Below are 18,759 nucleotides of genomic sequence, written 5' to 3' on the forward strand. Positions count from 1 at the left end.
TAAATTGGGGGGCGGGCAGGGTTAAAGCTTCAAGGATTTATCGATGGGTCCGATGGGCTGCAATGTCATCCAAGCCTCTAGGCTGGGTTTTGTTTGGCCTGAGCTTCTCAGATGCGTCACTTGTGACTTTTAGTTAGGTAAGGTCATATAGGCCCAGATTACAAAGATAAAGCTCTAGACCTCACGGTCTTTTAAGATTGCAATAGATAAAAATGAAATGGTTTACCAGCCCCCAAATACTAGGAGGATTCATGCTTTGTTGAGGCAGGTTTAGGGTCTCGAAGACATGGAATTACCACTTTACAAAGTAGCTGACTGCGTGGGACTTGTGACCTTGCAAGGCTATAGATTATGATCATCTAAATAGGCTTAAGAGGGTTTTATAGAGATGCATGGATCATAGCTCTATGGTGGACCACCAAGAGAAAATGGGGTATTTTAGGGACTTATTTCCAATTATAGGGGCTGGTGGCATCCCCATGCCTGCTGTGTGGCCTCCTTGGAAGCCACCGATAGATCGAGTCACTGACATGCTGTGGCTTTGAAGTGGGTTCCACATCTAGAACTGCTAGGAAGGCAGGTGGCAGGGAACAATTGACCAAGTGGTTATTTCACTTGGGGCCCTCAAGTCCCAATCTGAACAGTGATGCTCAGATTAAAGATTCAGGTTTGTATCTCTTTTTATGTCCTAGATGCCTTTATATGAAAATGTCATCCTGCCATCCCCCAAAATGTGCTATCCAGGCCTCAGAAAGCGGACTGCAGTGATAGGTGGACCTTCAGTGCCTTCGCCATTTGAAAACTTAGTTCCGAACCTTTTGTCGCATCCCGCTCACATCCTGTATCCTAACTTGTTCCTCATCCTCTTGGCTTCAGATCCGGTGATCCATTTTCCCCTTTACAGCCTTACCCACGCACCCCTAAAACCAGCCACCTCTGACAAATACGTTTACTTCCCTCTTAAGCTCTGACCCTGATACCCACTCTGGCTGTACCGCCTCCGTGAATACTGAGTAAATGCCCCCGCCGGGTTCAGCCTGCCACCTGGACCTCTCCGCGTCACTGTGCCCCATCCTCCAAGACTGCCTCTCTCTGCAGGTGCACCTCAGGTGTGCTGCAGCCTACAGGCAAGAGCTGTTTGAGGACACGAGTCAACTACCTCTAGGAAGAAATAAAACACGTCCTTTTGTGTGAATGGCACACAAACCATTCACTACGACTCTGGCCCACGCCACCCCGATCCTCCCTCATTAACTGTCTTAAAAATTTAAACATATGTGTTATGGTATTTATATTTTTTTCAAATCAAGCTTAATATATTTTACTTACTGGATTTGCATAACAATTCTATAAGTTGGAAATGATACCTATGAGTTCTCTCTTTAGTATAACAGTACTAGTGAGATAAAGACAAGTCGAGTGACTTGGCCCATATTACCTAGCGAGTGAATTAACTCACCTGGTCGGTGCTTAATTCACTGCTTGTGTTCCCTTGGATTGACATCCTCTGAAGAACAGTGATCAAATCAGTGTGCTCACTCTGTATGGAAATTAATAAATAATTTTGATGACAGGATGATAAAGTTAATGATAATGACAGTGATAAATATGTTTTGCATCTCAACTATAAAAATCAATTTCGTTTTCCTGATTTTCGTATCTGGATGCTTTCATACTGTTTCCTCTACTTAGAATGCCTTCCACCTGCCCCATTTACCTAGAAAATCCCACTTCATCCTTTACAACCTGAAACATAGGTAACCTCCTCTATAAGATCTGTACCTATCACTGCCTCCCTCAAACCCCAAATAGAATTAACTATCACATGCTAATAGTGTTACGCTTAGGGTATAATTCTTGTTTATCTATATGTTTCTCCCACCAGATTATGGATGAGGCCAGGAACAATATCTAATTCCTTTTTGCATTCCAATCTCTGCCACAGTGCGTTGACAAGGTACAGATAGCTGAAAAGTATTTTCGAACCAAATGTGATGAAGATGATGGTAATGATGATAATGATGAGGTAGGAGGATGATTTCACTTTTTTAAAGAGAAACAAAGAGCTTTTCCGGCTTTTAGAACTAGTTTCCAGCTTAGAATAGTGTATTAGTTAAGGTAATCAATGCAGGCTGCTGTAAAAACAATTCCCCAATATGGGTACTGTAACCTAATTCAAAACTATTACTTATTCATGAACATCTGGTGTAGGTTGGGCTTCTTCCATCATGTGGCTTTTCCATCTTGGAGCCCTTTGCTTCCAGCTATTCAGATGGGAGGAAATGTAGAGAAGACATACCAGGTTCAATACATTTGTCTTCAAAGCAACAGTCATCACTTCTGTTCATGTCCCGTTGGCCAGAGCTCAGGATCACATGGCCCATCTAAATGCAGAGTGGCCTGGGAGAAGTAATCTTCCTGCAAGTCCAAGAAGAGATACAAAAATAGCGAATGCCAAAAGTTTCTTGACACAGTCTTCCCTCTTGGACACCAAATATCCTTTTTACCCTTCTTCTCACTCATGGAGCAAACTCACCTCACCCCAAGGAAGACAATGCAAGGTCCCATCCAGTCACCCCTTCCAGATCAATGTCCAGACTATCTGAGTGATGCACCATCTTCTTCATCAGTCTGATGTAGTTAGTGCCCGTAGGTGTGGTCACCTACATATTAAAAAGACAAGGTATTTGCACCTTGCCTCCCCAGCATTACAACACATTTATAATGGTGGGAAAAGAACAGGAAAATATCCCATTTGCAAAGAAAAATAATAGACAACATGCAGCATCATGCTAAAACTCCTCTGGGCCAGCATTATGAAACCCATACCTTCTGCCTCTAGACATGGTGGAAGTGTGTGAAGTTAGCTGTAGAAAGGACTCCCTTACCTATTCTTCTCCTTGGCCACGTGTGAAGGGGGTTTGAGAGGACACCCTTCCTTCAGAACTAAGCAGCTCTAAAAGCTTGGTTTCTGTTCTAGAATGGGTTGAGGAGTCAAGCCTTGAACAAGCAAGGACTTTTCAAACCCACGCCTCTGGTTTCTTTGGCAATGTGATTCCTATGATGTATTTATTTGCTTCCTGTCAGGTCCATGTGACAGTAAACATACCACGAGTTATTTTCTAGACATTGTTATCAAATCTACATTTTTTTTCTTTGCCTCTTCACTTCCATGTCTTTCTCTCTTTCAACACAATTACCTAAATACATAAATATCAGAACTAATAGGAGGGCAGGCCATGCCCTTGCTTTGATTTTTGCCTTAAATAATTTCATTCAACTGAGAACTTTTACTGGATATTTGTCGCTTAAAGCCTTTTTTGGCACCACATCTTACTGAGTCTAAAATAAATTTATTTTTTCCAACCCTACAGTTCAAATTGCTGGACTCTGTATTCTATTTTGTTTCTGCTTATAAACTCGTGAATTCTTTCCTGAGTCATCTTTTTCTTGTAATACATGCCTAGATTAACCCAAAATTCTGCTAAAATCCTGTTTCTAACCATTTCCCCAAAAGATATAAACCGTGCCCATGACTGCCTTCTCATTCATAGCAGGCAATAGTTATATCAAATGATTTGTCACTTCATAATCAAAATTTCCATCCATCCATTTTCTGATATGAGTTTCCTTTCTGCCTATAGCTAAACTACTAAACCAATGATATATATTGAAGATAGTGTAACAGTCAAGGAATATGATTTGGCTGCGCCAACACCCCATTTCTAAAATTGATTTCTGTATTAGAACAATAAGTATCAGCTGCTGTAACAATAACCTTAGTGATCTCACACACAGGTTTACTCCTCCCTCGTGTCATTGTCCAACGCAGGCTCTTCTCGGAGCCTCTCTTCCAAGTGATGACTCAGGAACCCAAACTCCTTCTATTATTTTGCAACACTGAAATCTTAAACCACGAGTATTTGAACTCACTACGGAAGGGGAAGCGAAAGCTAGAATTCTGTTTAAGATGTTTTTAAGGGGCAGGACTAAAAGTCATTTATATCCCTCTGTTCTGATTTTTTGGACCAGAATCCTGTCACATGACCCAAACCTATCGCAGAGTAACTGAAATGTTCCTGAGAGCTCAGGAACAGGAAATAGGGCGCTCACAGAGCTCTGTCTTGTGTTAGAATGTGTCATTTACTTGAGTCCTTACCGATGATTGACCAGACTTAGAGATGATCTTTTTCTTCTCAGTCACCAACTAGATGCTTGGATAATAATGACATTTTTATATTAAAAATGCAAGTTTAAAGTACTTTAAAATTACTTATGAGGAACTTAAGTATACTTTTCCCCCTTACTTAACAAACAAGATAAAACCGAAACACTAAGAGGTTTCGAGGGACCCACTGTGAATCATCCAATAAGCTACCAGAACTTAGGCTTGGAAAAATAACCATCTCTGACCAAATCTGTATAATACAGGCAAATCCATGTGTAAATTGGCCGTAAATGATGATTAATCATAGCCATGACATTTCCCACAATGGAGATAACTTAGTCTGAGTGAGCTATTTATCCATGTGCTCCATCTCATAAGACTCACCAGTCATCCAATGTCCCCTCTTTGAAAGGCATACCTCAACCCAAAGGGACAAAGGATCTGATCCACCAACAAGTATGATTAGTACAGTAGTACAGTGGAAAGAGCGTAAACAAGTTTTGAGTGAAACAGGTCTAGGGACTTCTATCAGAGCAAACAACTTGAACTTCTCTGAAATTCTGTTCCCTCATCTCTCATTTATGAAGTAGAGGATATTGAAGACATCTACCTTTACACATTGGCACGAGTATTCACAATAGTCATTATTGTGACTCATGCTATAGTAGGTACAATTTTAATGTCATCCCTCAGTGTACTAAGTATACGCCTACCTACTTGTGTATGTATGTATTTATTTAGGCCTACGACAGGTCTATAATTTTTCTAGGCATTATAAAAGATACAAAGAAATACAAAACACAGACCCTGGCCCCACTCTAGTTTTGAGACCAACTACATGAGGCTAACTAAAATGTGACAGGCGCTCAGAGAGAAAATTCATGTCAGCATTGGCTGGAAGCGTCAAAGAAGATTCCATGAAGAAGGCGACTCCATGAGTTTGGAGGATGTCAGGTTATAGATAGTCAGGGAAAGGACATATTTCAGCATAAAGCTTGTAAGGCAGAGGACCCTGAGGACACCAATCAGACTGGAGAGGAGGGCAATCCACGAGACATATACTTTCTCACCAGTGCTGCACATTCATTCTGAGTAAAACGGTACTTGATTTTATGTATTAAAAAGGGCAATGTTCCCATCTCTGATAAACCACTGTGTTTCCAGAGAGTATTGATATGGACACAGTTGTAACAGATTCCACTAACTGCAGATTTTTTATACAAAGAGGAAAATAAAGGAACGTACGTCTTTTGTCTACTTTTGATGATGGATGGTGTATTTGGTGCTTTTCCAAAGCAATCATCCCTGTCTTTTTATTTCCCTTCTCCTCAAATGTTCTCTGTTTCTACTCCTCCCTACTTGCCAAGTACCTAGAACAGTGGTTTGGCACATAGTAGTCATGCAATAAACAGTTTTTAGATGGATTCAATAAAGTTCTGAAAAAGTTATGCTTGACAGAACTGCAGCTTTTCGTAGCCTTCAAATCACGTGAGGTGAGTAGAAGGTCACTTCCCCCCACAAAAAAAAAGAGAGAGAGAAAGAGACTAAGAAGCTGATCAACTCTTACAATGAGTTTCTATGACTCCATTAGGAAGGAAATGAGTAGACAGTTCTAATGATGAGATATAGTAACCAGAAAAGGCAGGCAGCTCAGGGCAATCCTACCTTTGGAAGTCTCAGCATAGGAATTGTCTAAATGTCACATTCCCAGGCTCAGCACGAACTGGCAACTTGGTTATAGTTCTGATGGGCCGAAACAACAAAGAGCCTTCCTATCCCAATGGTATCTCTAAGCTTCACTTGAGTAGTTGAAGGAATGCAGAAAAACAGAGTGGGGTGATCTCTAAACCGCACTGACAGATCTCATTTTCTAAGTTAAAGGGATATAATCTGCCTTTTCATTTAAGTCATTATTCCTTATGGTTTCCACCCATCACATCCATGTTTCTCAGTCTTTACATGATGGGTAAACACCAGTTAGAAGAAAGAAGTCATTGCTCAGCATTAACCATCAAATCAGTTTTTGAGTGCTCAATAAAATGACAATCTTGAAAGATAAGCTTTGAGACAAGGGGACATCTAAATTTCAAAAGCTCCCTTTATATAAGCAAAGCAAAACTTTGAGTGACAATGAGGAATTTTACAGGTATAGAGAATTTAGAATATGACATAAGGGGCATTTTCACCTGCCTAGGGAGAAAGTTGTTCTAGAAGTCAGAGGAGGAAGAAATGGAAAAAGCAAGGAAAAAGGAAACTAGCCAATTATGCATTTCTCTGACCTCCCACGCTACCCACACTAGGAATTCCCCAGAGCATTGGGGCTTGTCCCTTGCTTATTAAATTGTCTGTCTATCTATCTATCTATCTATCTATCTATCTATCTATCTATCTATCTAAATTATATATATATAAATTTACATATAAATACATTTTTATATATATTTTTATATATATATATAAAATTTTCACATCATAGGTCTAATGGGTGGTACAGAATTTAGTCACTACATTTTTGTCTAAGAAATATTATTTTCTTGCCATCAGTGGAGAAACTACAGAAAACACAAAGTCATACACATACTTGTGCTATGAATCTACATTTGGTTTTTAGAAAGGTAACAGGGCAGAAATTCTTAGGAAATTGCTGTGTGTTGTCACAGGCACTTTGCATATAATGTCTTACATAGTCCTTAAAGCGCCCGATAAGTCAGGCAATATTCCCATGTTACAGATGAGAAAACTGCAGCTCTGATTAATAAATCAAAGTCAACTTGTCCAAGGTCACCGAAGCCAGGCGGTGCCAGGGGTAGGACTGACACACGGCTGCAGGACCTTCTGCCTCCCTGCGCGGTCTCTGCACCTCTGGCCAGCATGTCACGCTGAGACCTGCCTCACGAACGCACACCTGAGGGACACACAGGGCTGACGCCTCCTGTTCTCCAGAAATGGACACCGAAATGTTTCTTCAAAACTGCCCACTTCAGACTTTATTTGACCTTAGGAAGGACCAGGAGCCAGGCTATGTCCCCTCCTAAGACGGGAGACTTGTTCTTTCTCACTCGGGTTCCCAGTTTTGATGCTAGATTGAAAGATTGGTTTTTCTCTCTGGCTGCCAAAATTGCATTCTCTCTCCAATTAGCACATTCGTTCTTTGAAGAAAAGTCCAAGTTGCTTTTCTGGTTCCTCAGCTTCTCAGGCTCCTGGTCTGAAGGGCCATTGTCCTGACAAATCAGGAGAAGAGAGCGTATTAGCTGGACTCCTGGGCTGGCCCAGGTGCCTTCAGGTACCTACTTGCTCCCTTAGTCACTGGACATTTCACGAGAAGCATGCAGGAGCCAGAAGGTGAAGTGTCATGATTGCTGGAACCCAGCAGCCTGCAGGAGCACATGGGAGAGTGACGATATAGGTCTTCAAAATACACTTAAAAAAATGTTTTCTAACAGCTAGACATCACATCCTGTGAAGCATGAAGCATGTGGTAGGACAATTAGGGTGGGCTCTCTGTAAAGACTAAAAATGGCCCATTTCTTAAGACATAAGGAAAAACAGGCATTGGGCCAGTGGAAACCAAGAAGTAAGCCAGAAAGAAATGGAAGCGTTTCTGCTTTTTCTTACTAGTTCCTTTCTACATTAAAGGCCAATTTTACTAGCATTTTGTCAGCCAGAGGCTTTTATAAACAAGTATGACTTCCAAATTCTCAGACCAGTGAAAAGGAAGATTCATAAAGATGCTTTGAGGACTGTAACCCTTAAACACTTTTGTGAATTGTTAATACAGATTAAATAGTGTCTGCTTTAAAAAAAAAACAAAAACAAAAAAACAAAAAAAAAACCATGAGTAAAGATACTTATTTTATGCAATCTAGTAATTCATATTTAGAATGTTTAGAACATTTAGTTTATCAGAACATTCAACTTATGGGAGAATTTGGTACTAAATGGGCCAAGCATTAACTAGTTAGCATCATGAAAATCCATGTACTTCAGAATTAGTAGGAGGACGTTGTCTCAAGAATCTGATAATTTATTAACTGTGTGACCTTTAAACTCTCTGTGCCACATTTTTTTTTTTCATTTATAAATTGAGGCTAATGATATCTAATGATATCCTCGGTTATTAAGTTTAAATGAGATAAGCATGTACACATGCCTAGCACATACTTGCACATAAGAGACACTCTTATTATGATTATTATCATCTTTTTTAATGATGCTACTACTAATTGCGTGAGCTTATTTAATTTACGATTCTTTTCTTCTCATTCTACCAGTCTGCCGATCCTTGCATTTTGGCCTTACACACCTCCCAGGAATACCGAAAGTACTCCCCAGTTCTATGATCAGCCCCTCCTTTTCTCATACAAACAATAAAGAGCCATTTGGGAGGCCCTGAGACCCTCCCGTCCACAGAGACACTGCCTTCTGCCCTCGTCTCGTTTCTTCCCATCATTTCCTCTTTCTCTGGGCCAGCCCTGGGTAAACTCGTGGTTTCCTTCCTTCACGCTCTCTGGAGAGCTGAGTACTGCACACTTGAAAGCCTAAAAACTTGTCATTTCCACCTTGAACTAGTAGCTGACCTCGCCAGACAGCCTGGGAAATGAATTAGTGTCCTTAAGCAGAGCCAGAGTGTGAGCAGTGACCCGGCTCTCCTGAGCAGCTACGGAAACTGTCAAGCCGTAGTCAAAGTTCCTTTTCCCCAACCCCTTTAATTATGTTGAAAACTATGTCATATTGTTTTTGAAAAAGTTAATGAAATAGTAGGTAAAGGTGAACCCAGGAACATAATTTACTTGGACTTCCTTGCAAGCTTTTGATAAGGTCCCTCGTAAAAGGCTATTAAGGAAAATAGATGACCAGAGGGCTGTGGGCAAAAGTCTTTTTGGTGTATTAAAAACTGGGTAAGCTATTTTAGAAGAAAGAGTCACTGATGCTGGCTCCTTCTTGGAGTGGAGAGAGGTTAATCACAAGCTGTCCCTATTGTCAGTGTTTGGACTTAAAATGTTTGACTGATTTATAAAAAAAAAAAATAGAAAGTGAAGTTGGTCAGAGATACATGATGATTGTCATGGTACGAACTTTCCAGAGCGTTTGGTATGAATGAGGGCTCCCTGCCCAGAAATCGGAAGTCCGGTCCTTGGAGCGAAGAACTGGGCCTACCCTGAAGATGAAACCTCCAAGGGTGGGAGCCGAGTTCTGAAAACCCTTCAGAGAAAGACGGGACTGCCTCTTGCTTGGTGGCCCAAGCTGGAGGGCAGGACATGACAACCTTGCAAGTGTCCTTCCCACCCTTCCAGCAGATGGTGGTTTAAGGCCATGAAAAATTAGAAATGAGCGGCATGAGTGGAAAGCATTTAAGCAATACGAAGACACCATTTTGCATGCTTTCCATTCCAAAATTGCAAAAGAACAATGCTATTGGTAAAGGAGAGCCAGAAGAATGTGACGGGGTCTGAGGCACTGGAAGCACTTCTTGTACTTGACCTGAACCCCAGAAAGTAAATAAGAGATACGGAGGGCCCTTTTACTGCCTACTGCAGGGGCAAAGGGAAGTGCCTCTTTTTTTGCAAAAGAAGATAAACTTTGCTTTTAAGTGCCTATAATCTAACACTATGCTTATCTTCGTAGTCATCCTCACTGCTGCCACCCCCTCCCCCAATATTTTCACTGTAAAATGAGACAGAAGAAATTACATAAATATCTGGATGCTGATGAGGCAAATCTCGGGGACTCTCCTGGCCCTGGCCCTCATTAATCTTTATGACACTTCTTATTGAGTCTCACTTGTGTTTCTTCAAGATCGAAAAGTCCTAAACACAAAAGTCACACTGCAATCACTGGCAAAGTTCATTCTGATCGAACTTTGCCAAAACTTCTTTCCTTTTGCCTAGTCAAGTAATAACTCTAGTTCATCCATAGGGTGCTATTTATACAGTAGGAATGCATTCGTTTTGAGAGAGAGACACAGAGAGAGAATGTGTGAGATAATATATTGTCCATAAAAATACTACTCTCAAAGAGTCCATCTATAGACAAATAAAGTCAACTGACGTTTGACCAAGGTGAAAAGACAATTCAATAGAGAAGGAATAGTCCTTCCAAACGGTACTGGAATAACGGATGTTTATATGAAAAAAAAAAATTCGACATATATCATACACACGCACACACACACACAAAAATAACTAAAAATGAATCATCGACCTAAAGGTAAATATAATTGTAAAATTATAACATTTTTGGAAAAAAATATAGGAGAAAACTTTTGCAACATTGGGTTAAACACAAAGTTCTTAGATACAACAGCAAAAGCACTATGCATTCAAGAAAAAAATAAATCAATTGAACACAATAAATAAAAATTCAAAGCCTCAGGACCTGAGTCATGAGCAGGAATTGAAACAAAAAGCAAACCTTTCATTTTCCCAATCAGACCAAGAGACATAAAACCTTTTCTCAGTAACATAAGCAGCAGAGTGAGAAACTAGATTGAAAAATGGCAGCTCCTCAGCTAACTTTTCTTCCAAATGGGTCAGGGAGAAATTAATGGCTCTTTTCTCTGCTTTCCTAGTAATTTCTGTGCTTTTATAGTACTTAACACATTCTATTGTCATTAATTGGCGTAGCCTCATCCCATCTCATGCACAAATGTTCTCAGTGAGTTGGGAGCTCCTAAGAGATGGGGCCAAGCAGTATGTCTGTGTACTCCCAGGACCTCGTAGAGGGACTGACATGAAGTGTGTAATAAATGTTGTAAGAATAGAAGAGAGAGGAGGAAAGCAAGAAAGTAGGAGGAAATTTTGTGAGAAAAAAGGAAAAGAAGGAGGAAAGAGAAGGAGGAAGGAAGAAGGGATATAAATTCTTGGTTCATGTTTTATTATTGCCTTAGATCTCAAATCCTTATTCTCCATCTTGATACCTTTTCTCTTCGTGAAACATGGAGTCACCTCAACATCTCTCTATAACAAGTGGGTGATGGAGGGATAGCAGTGCCGAGGAAGGAAGGAAGAAAAGGAATGGAGGAAAAGAATGAGAGAAGGAAGGAAGAAAAAAATAAAGGAAGGAAGGAGGAAGAGGGAAAGGGAGAGAAGGAAGAAGGGAAGGAAGAGAGAAAAGGGAGAATGCAAAGGGAAGGAAGGAAGGAAGGAAGGAAGGAAGGAAGGAAGGAAGGAAGGAAGGAAGGAAGGAAGGAAGGAAGGAAAATGTGCTAGGGAAAAGAAAATGAGGACGGTAGGGTTTGTTGAGAGACAGGTCAGTGTCCGGTGTGGGGAGGGGGCAGCCATGGGCCGGCCTGATCACCTGAGGGCCCCGTTACCCAAATCGGCTTATGGTTGCCTGGCTGAGCCACCCTCTCTGAAATCGCCGCCACCCTTTGTCCCTCGCGCTGCAGCCCTGTAGATGTCAGGAGCCACTGTGAGGCTCGGGCAGGCCAAGCCAGCAGCTGAGGCAGGAAGAGGGAGGCTGAGGCTTCTGGCTGCCGCTGCGGGGTCTGCCCCCCCCTTTTCCGGGCTGCAGGCCTAGGTGCCAGAGCCGGAGAAGCCAGGTCAGGGTGGCGAGGAGCCGCTGGCATGGCAGGGCTCTCACGTCCTCTCCTTTCCAACGGCCCGGCCCAGCGTCGCTGGGGAAACGGGAGGGGCCGGGCAGCCAGCAGCCGAGAGCGAGGACTGCCCCTTGCCAGAGCCAGCTGCTGGCCGCCATCTGGGCAGGGGCAGTGCCAGTTCCCCAAATCTGCCTCCCCTTTGGAAAAGGGGGAGAAAACGCTGTGCGGAGAAGATAGCCTCTCCCTCCATCCTAAGGCTCTCAGTCAAAAGCTCAACAAAACCAGCCTCTGAAAAAGCAAGGGATGAGAAATGCCCCACATTGGGCTGTTTCCAAAGGAATTCGCTCCTCCCGAGGCCTTTCTACCCAAGAAAAATCTCCTTTCGCCCTCGATTTCCCTTGCTTCTTCCATTTTACTTAGCTATAATCTTTACTTTTTCAAATTAAGCCTAATCGTTTACACGAATAAAATGCTAGTACCTGTGTGTCCTTTTTATCTGTCACACAGAGATGGGATCATCCACCATGGGCTGGAGATTCTCTTGAGCTGTGATTTTGTCTGTTCAATTCACTCTTTACCATGAATTCCCGACCCAGGACCTCGCCTCAGCTGGCGCTCAGTGGCTGCTTTCTGACGGGTTCATTCATTCATTGAACACATACCGAGCACCTTCTAAACATCAGCACAGGGCTGTTGCTGATAAGGAATTGAAGAAGATGTGGCTCCTGTTCTCAGAATTCAGCCATTAAATAAAATCATTCCTTCGGGGCCTCCCAGAAGTCAAGGAAATGGGGCTTCCACCTGCAATGTGTCAGCCCCACGAGACCACGTGTTATTTATTGTGCTACTACTATGTCCCCAGGAGGCAGAGGGGATAAGAGTTGGCACTTGACAGAGCACAGAATCAAGGAGGTTCTCTGCAAAACCTAAAGGAAGGCCGGCTTTATCCCGGGGTAAGGGTCACTGTGTTTAACACCCAGCCACCCCAGACACCGACCAATCAGAGCAAATGCTGGCTGGGAAGATGAGTGTGGCCACCCCGGTACATACCAGCTGAATATGAATCCTGGATTTGTTTTTCATTGTTGCCTTAGCTCTCAAATCCTTCTTCTCCATCTCAATACCTTTCCTCGTAGTGAAGCAGGAGCCAGCCCAACATCCCATCAAGGGGAGGGATGCAGGAACAGAGGTGCCCAGTGCTCTGTGAGGACCTCATCTTCACAGAGATCCCCATGGGGGTGGGGGCAGGGCTTCAATTCAGCTTCCCAACTTGGTTTTGCAACAACTCTAAACATGCCTATTATCCATGTTATAGTTGGAAGGGGCAGGCTGAAAACTGGGGAAGGTCTCCAGAGTCAGGTTTTCTTTTTGAGACACAGAGTTTTGTCTCCCAGCTCCAAATCCTCACAATGTTTAGCTTGCCTGGGGGCACTGAGGCCCTAAGCGAGACTGGTTCAAGTGGCTCAAACTCACAGGAACAATACTCGTTCTCATTTAAGTGTTTCCTACATTATTTAAAAATAATTTTAAAATATGCATAAATGCAGCTTTCCTGAGACTGGGCCTACGGCGAATGACCTCATTGGGTCCTCACCACAGTCCCTGAGGTAGGCACATTCGTTTCCACTGTATAGCCCAGCAGGAGTAACCAGTTTGTCCAAGCCAGTGTCGTGAGTGGCAACGCTAGACCATAAGTTGGGTCTCCTGACTTCTAGCTAATTCAGTGACCTTTCCATAAGCCAAATCGCTACCTGATACTACAAACTCCAGCAGCCTAGTGATGATACCCACTTGAGAAATGAAATTAAGATCAGAAATTGCCTCTCGATGGATACATAGATGAAAACATAGAGGACCAACCGTTTAAGAGCATGAGCTGTGACTCCGGGTGCCACCCCCACCCCTTGCAAACCGTGTGATGCTGGGTAAGTTAACCTGTCTCTAAGCTTCTGCTTTCTCATCCATAGGAATGAAATAGCACCTTTCTCACGATGTCGCCGTAAGACCGAACTAGGTAACATAGGACCCTTATCACAGAGCAGGTGTCGCATGTGACAGTATTCTTTGTTATATGTAGTACTTATTTCTGAGAAGGCGATTTCTGCTCCCAGGCCGGACAGCCCTCCCTGTGGCTGCTCCTGACTGGTCTGTGCTCCCGGGAGCTCCTGCTCTCTACTGCCTCCTGTGCGAGGCCGGAGGAAGATGTTCATTCGCACACGGGTATCTTGCAATGTGAAAGGCATCCCTGTCCTTCCTGGGAACATTTGCTGATCTGTTTATCGAGTACTGATTCTCTTCCAAGAATCTTCTAATTCTTTAGAAGTATTAACTCATATCATCTTTGCTATAATTCTGTTAGGTAGGTGCTCTTAGTTCCCCATTTTGCAGACAGGAAAACTGAGGCACAAAGAGGGTAAGTCACACATCTAGGAAATCTCGACAGAGCCAAGATTCAAACCAGGCGGTCCAGCCCCAGAACCCCAGCACACCAGGTGGGCCCCTCGTCTTAACAAGAAATGTTTTAATTCAAAGAACTGTGTGGACTTGTTGGCTTATACGCAGGGTGTCTTTTCTCAGCCTCTTAAACCTCACTCTGAAATCTCTCCCCGACTCTCCAAAAGCTTGGGCAGCACTGGAGTCTCTTCCCAGAGGATCCTTGAGCCCTGAGACTTGATGAGCCAGAGTCACTGAAACGGACTGACTTGCTTTAAAGTCCTCACCACAAATTCCTCACCCAAATCAACTTCCTAAGCGCTTATCAAAGCATGGCTCTATGGCAGGCACCCGGCAGAGGTATTACTAAAAAAAAAGTGTTTCCTGCCCTCTGCGAGTCTACGGTTGAGGAAGACAAGACAGTGGCCAATGCACACAGGGAAACGCCAGGAGACAGATGACATTCGAACAGAATCTAACATGCTCATGGGGATGCAAGGACCTTTGTCTGAGCACAGCCTGAAAGAATTCGACCTAATCATACTGCAGAAGCAAATTCTGAGGGAAGATGAGGGGAACTTACTCAGCCATGAGATGTACAGGCAGAGTGGAAACAGTTTTGTTCGCAAATCCCAAAGCTCTGAACCCAGGGGGCAGGTAGCTCCTGGTTTAAAGGAGAAAGCTTCAGGACAAATAAAAGGTAATCCTACTCAAGAGGTGACATGGGAGTGAAAGTATATATGTTGTTTAAGGAAGTGTTTTCATAAAGGGAGGGATGCTAGAGTTATATGATATAGAGGAATGTGCTAAAGGGAAATCTGGGATGCTTGGGTTGCATTGTGACCGAGGCCCAAACGGTTCTTTGCTTTCGAATACAGCTGGGTGTTTCCCATACCCCCTTCCCTGGGGTCTCACCAGAGCCCCAGAAAACTGTCAAGGCGGGCGTTCTTAGGCTCACTTTATGGAACAAGAAACAAAAGCTCTGAGAAGTTATTTGCAGCACAGGGGTCTCCAATTCCAACCCGAACTTGGCTGCTCAGGCAAGCGAAGACATCTGGGGACGGCACACTCAGATTCTGCCATTTTTCATCTGAACCACCAGGATCCGAGATGACATTGAATAGGAACTTTCTGGACCAGATGAAGCCCAGCCATTCAGAGGACAAAACAGCCTACTCACAAGCCCTTAGGTTTCCCCCACAAAGCCCATGCATAACAGGCTCACGTGAAGACCTCACAGAGGACTATGCTGTTGATTTTTTTTTTTTTTACAAAAATAAAACAGTGTATGAGTTTTATCTCTTTATCTCCTCAGTCCAGGGGGAAAAAGAGGGATACAATCTGTTCTCCCAGTGGGACATCCACCTGATTAGATGTCATAAAACAGAGTAGTCCTTTGGTTAATAATGGCTAAAATACCTCTGACCCACAGTTACTGGAAAGAAAAAAAAAAACCCACCTAACTACAGATAAACTCCCTAGGGTTTCAGATCCGTTTTGCAATAAGCTGTGTTATGAAGGAAACCTGGCCCTAAAAGATAGTTTGAATGCAAAATAAAGATAGTTCACAGGCTTTGAAGCAGATACCAGGCTCCTGTGGAAGCACCAGAATCATATTTTTTGGAGGATCATTATATTTCCTGCTTCAGACTTTATTTGGGTCCCACCGTTCTTTTATACAACTCCTATTTTTAGTCATCACAGGCGCCATGTCCTGCCAGGCAGGGGCCTCAGCAGGGCAGGTCTGGGCAGAAGGGGCAAGGGATGGATGCCTGGAGAGGCAGGAGAGAGAGCTGGGCAGACGGCAGCCAGGCCAGCTTCAAAGAGCAGGTGCAGCCCACAAGGCCAGACGGGCCGGAAGTAGGGCTTGGGGAGTCTCAGGGAAAAGATTAGGGGAGCTCCGTGGATTTAGGGAGCAGGACTCCTAGGTCCAGGAGACTCGAGAATTAACAGGAAAGGGCAGGAATATGGTCGAAGCAGAGGTGGGCGAGAACTGCGTGAGTTCATGCATCCATCCTGTCACAAAAGAGTGGGCAGGGGCTTAACTGCATGGGTTTGAGAACCTTGAAGACGTCACGCTGTGTGAAACAAACCAGTCCACAGGAAGACAAATACCGCATGACTCCCATTTACATGAGGTGTCTAAACTAGTCAAATTTATAGAATCAAAGAGTGGGATAGTGGTTTCTGGGGGAAGGGGGAAATGGAGAGTTACTAAGCAATGGGCATAAAGTTTCGGTTAAGATGAGTAAGCTCTAGAAATCTACTGAACAACACTGTACCCATAGTTCACGATACAGTATTGCACACTTTAAAATCTGTTAAGAGAGCAGATCTCATGTTAACTGTTCTTACCACAATCAAATAAGGTTTTTGTTTGTTTGTTTGTTTTTGTTTTTGTTTTTCAATGCATAGGTTTCAGCCAAGGAGGTGTGTGACGAGTCTGAGTCAGGCTGGGCCACCTGTGTCAGGCTTGCTGGGCTGGAGAGTTCCTATAGTCTGAGGTTTTGAAGAAGAAGACAAAACACCCATGGTCATTACAAACGGTTATAAAAGAAAACCTTAATCTTCATTTAGTGCTCATTCATGTCACCTCTAATCCTAGATCATCATTGGTGAAGAGGCAGGAAAAAAAAGGAAGCTCAGGGTCTCCCGAGTGAGAATCAGCCAGCAGGATGGACAGTTCTTTATCTGCACAGCTTTTAGACTGATTCTTTATCTGGGTGATGAACCCTTTCTTCTAGGCTAAACTCCTCACTTCTGTAGGTGTTGGAGAAGATGATATCCTGAAATTACTTTCTCACCCTCAGGCACTTTCCATCATTTCATACTTGTGTGGAATTTCTTTGTTTTGTTCATTAAAAAAATAATAATAATAACACAAAGAAGTCTAGAGGAACTGCTGTGGCTCAGAGGGAAGAGTCAAACAACAAAAAAAATCCAAGAGATGGATAAGACCCAATCACCCAGTCGTTCTTCTTTATTTCCAAGTAGAATGTACCTACGTTTCCCCTTTACGCAGTCTCTGCCTTTGTCTCCTGACGTCTTCCTCCTCCTGACCTTTGTGTGGTCCAAGGAGGCCAATGGAGAGATGCAGAGGAGTCAAGCCTCAGAAGCAGGCCCCAGACAACTGGGGTCCCACGGAGGAGAGGCTGGGAGGGATCGCATTACCCAAGGCTGAGGTAGGAGGTGGCGTCCCATGGCTGTTTCTGGGAAACAGATCTTAGAAATCTCCTTTTGAATGGACCCAACCATTTGTGAAGGAAGACTCAAAAAAGTTAGAGAAGAAGACCCTGCCAGCCAACTAGAGCAAAAAGAGAGTGGCACTCAAGTAGAAGAAAGTGAACGTCTGAGTCTGACAGAGCCGATGCCCACCCCCTGACAGCAGTGGGCCCGCCAGTGGCACAGTGTCCAGCTCGTCACATCGTCTGACTCACTGCATCACTGAAGTGCAGGGACCAACGCTTCATCATTTACTTACCCCTGTATTCCTGCGCCTTCTAAGTTCGAAGTGCTGTGCTAAGTCATAGGAATACGTTCACTAACCAGCAGAGTCCCTCCTGGTTGGCAGGCATTTATTGAGAACTTACTCTGCGCAAAGCCCTGGCGGAAGCACGGGGAGAAAAGGCGGCTGAGAGGAGACACGAAATGAGTGGAGGTCGTGATCCTGGTCATCGAATTGGTTGAAGGGACAGGTCCTTATGAAATACCTTGGTGGAAAACTTGGAGAAACCTCTACTTTTCTTAGCAGTACGATCTCCCATAGAAAGAGGTTTTGTTTGTTTGTTTGTTTGTTTGTTTGTTTGTTTGTTTTAATGCTGGCCTTCCTGAGCATTAGAACCAGCTGATACCGTCGACTAAGAAATCCAGAAGAGAGCTAAATGTCCCTGCAAAGGACATGAGAGATTCAGTGGCTACTTTAGGGAAAGGTTCAGAGAGAGAGAGGACAAGGGGACTCAGAGGCCTGTAATTAAAGAACTCTGACAAGAGAAGGCAAAATCTTGGTCTGTATTTATTGCTGGGTGTAGCTTTCTCCTCCATCTCCTCATTAAGGTGTAGGCAGTTCTACATTACCCGCCAAGGCTTTGCGGGTTGGTCAGTTTTGAGGGGATGTGAGAAAGCCTGGAATCTCACTTCCAAATGGCCAAAGGCAGATGGTCCTCATGTGAGAAAAACTATCTGCCAGTTATACCAAGGACACATTTTTTAGCAATGCGTTAGCACATCGAGATATGAAATACATGTACACAGGAAGTTCAGAGCCTGGGCAGTAATCTGACGACGGGTGGCCATTTAGGACAATCCTCTTAGAAGACACAGATTTTGAACTAAATATCCCTTGGGAAACCGATTCAGGTTGCGGAAATCCAAAGGTACTTAGGTGACTTAATGGAGACCTAAACATACTTCTATTGTTTCCTGACCTCGGCTCAAGATAGAGACCTGTAATAAGCAGAAGCGCATGTGCGCTTGGCTATGCCAACGCCGGGCACAGAGGAGAACACGGGCAGGCACCAGATCACAGGTCCATCCCGGACAACCAGACGCCACTGCGCGTCTCTCGGTCTACATGAAAGCGGCCGCTGCTCTCACTGAGACGTTGTACGAAATGTGGTTCATT

General features: G+C 43.6%; 1 long non-coding RNA gene across 5 annotated transcripts in view; it reads right to left on the bottom strand.

The window, feature by feature from the left end:
* The window catches only part of LOC107521628, a 139,220-nt gene that overhangs the window by 57,677 nt on the left and 62,784 nt on the right, over nucleotides 1–18,759 (bottom strand). For 3 of the 5 annotated variants that reach the window (XR_004955112.1, XR_004955115.1, XR_004955114.1), the window contains 3 exons: nucleotides 2,537–2,663; nucleotides 2,300–2,418; nucleotides 1,460–1,540 (listed from right to left, as the gene is read on the bottom strand). This is a non-coding gene — a long non-coding RNA (uncharacterized LOC107521628). The remainder of the gene's footprint in view (nucleotides 1–1,459; nucleotides 1,541–2,299; nucleotides 2,419–2,536; nucleotides 2,664–18,759) is intronic. The other 2 variants (XR_004955116.1, XR_004955113.1) reach the window with 1 other exon arrangement.

Source organism: Rousettus aegyptiacus, unplaced genomic scaffold (assembly GCF_014176215.1).
Source record: "Rousettus aegyptiacus isolate mRouAeg1 unplaced genomic scaffold, mRouAeg1.p scaffold_m13_p_17, whole genome shotgun sequence".
Lineage (NCBI taxonomy): Eukaryota > Metazoa > Chordata > Mammalia > Chiroptera > Pteropodidae > Rousettus > Rousettus aegyptiacus.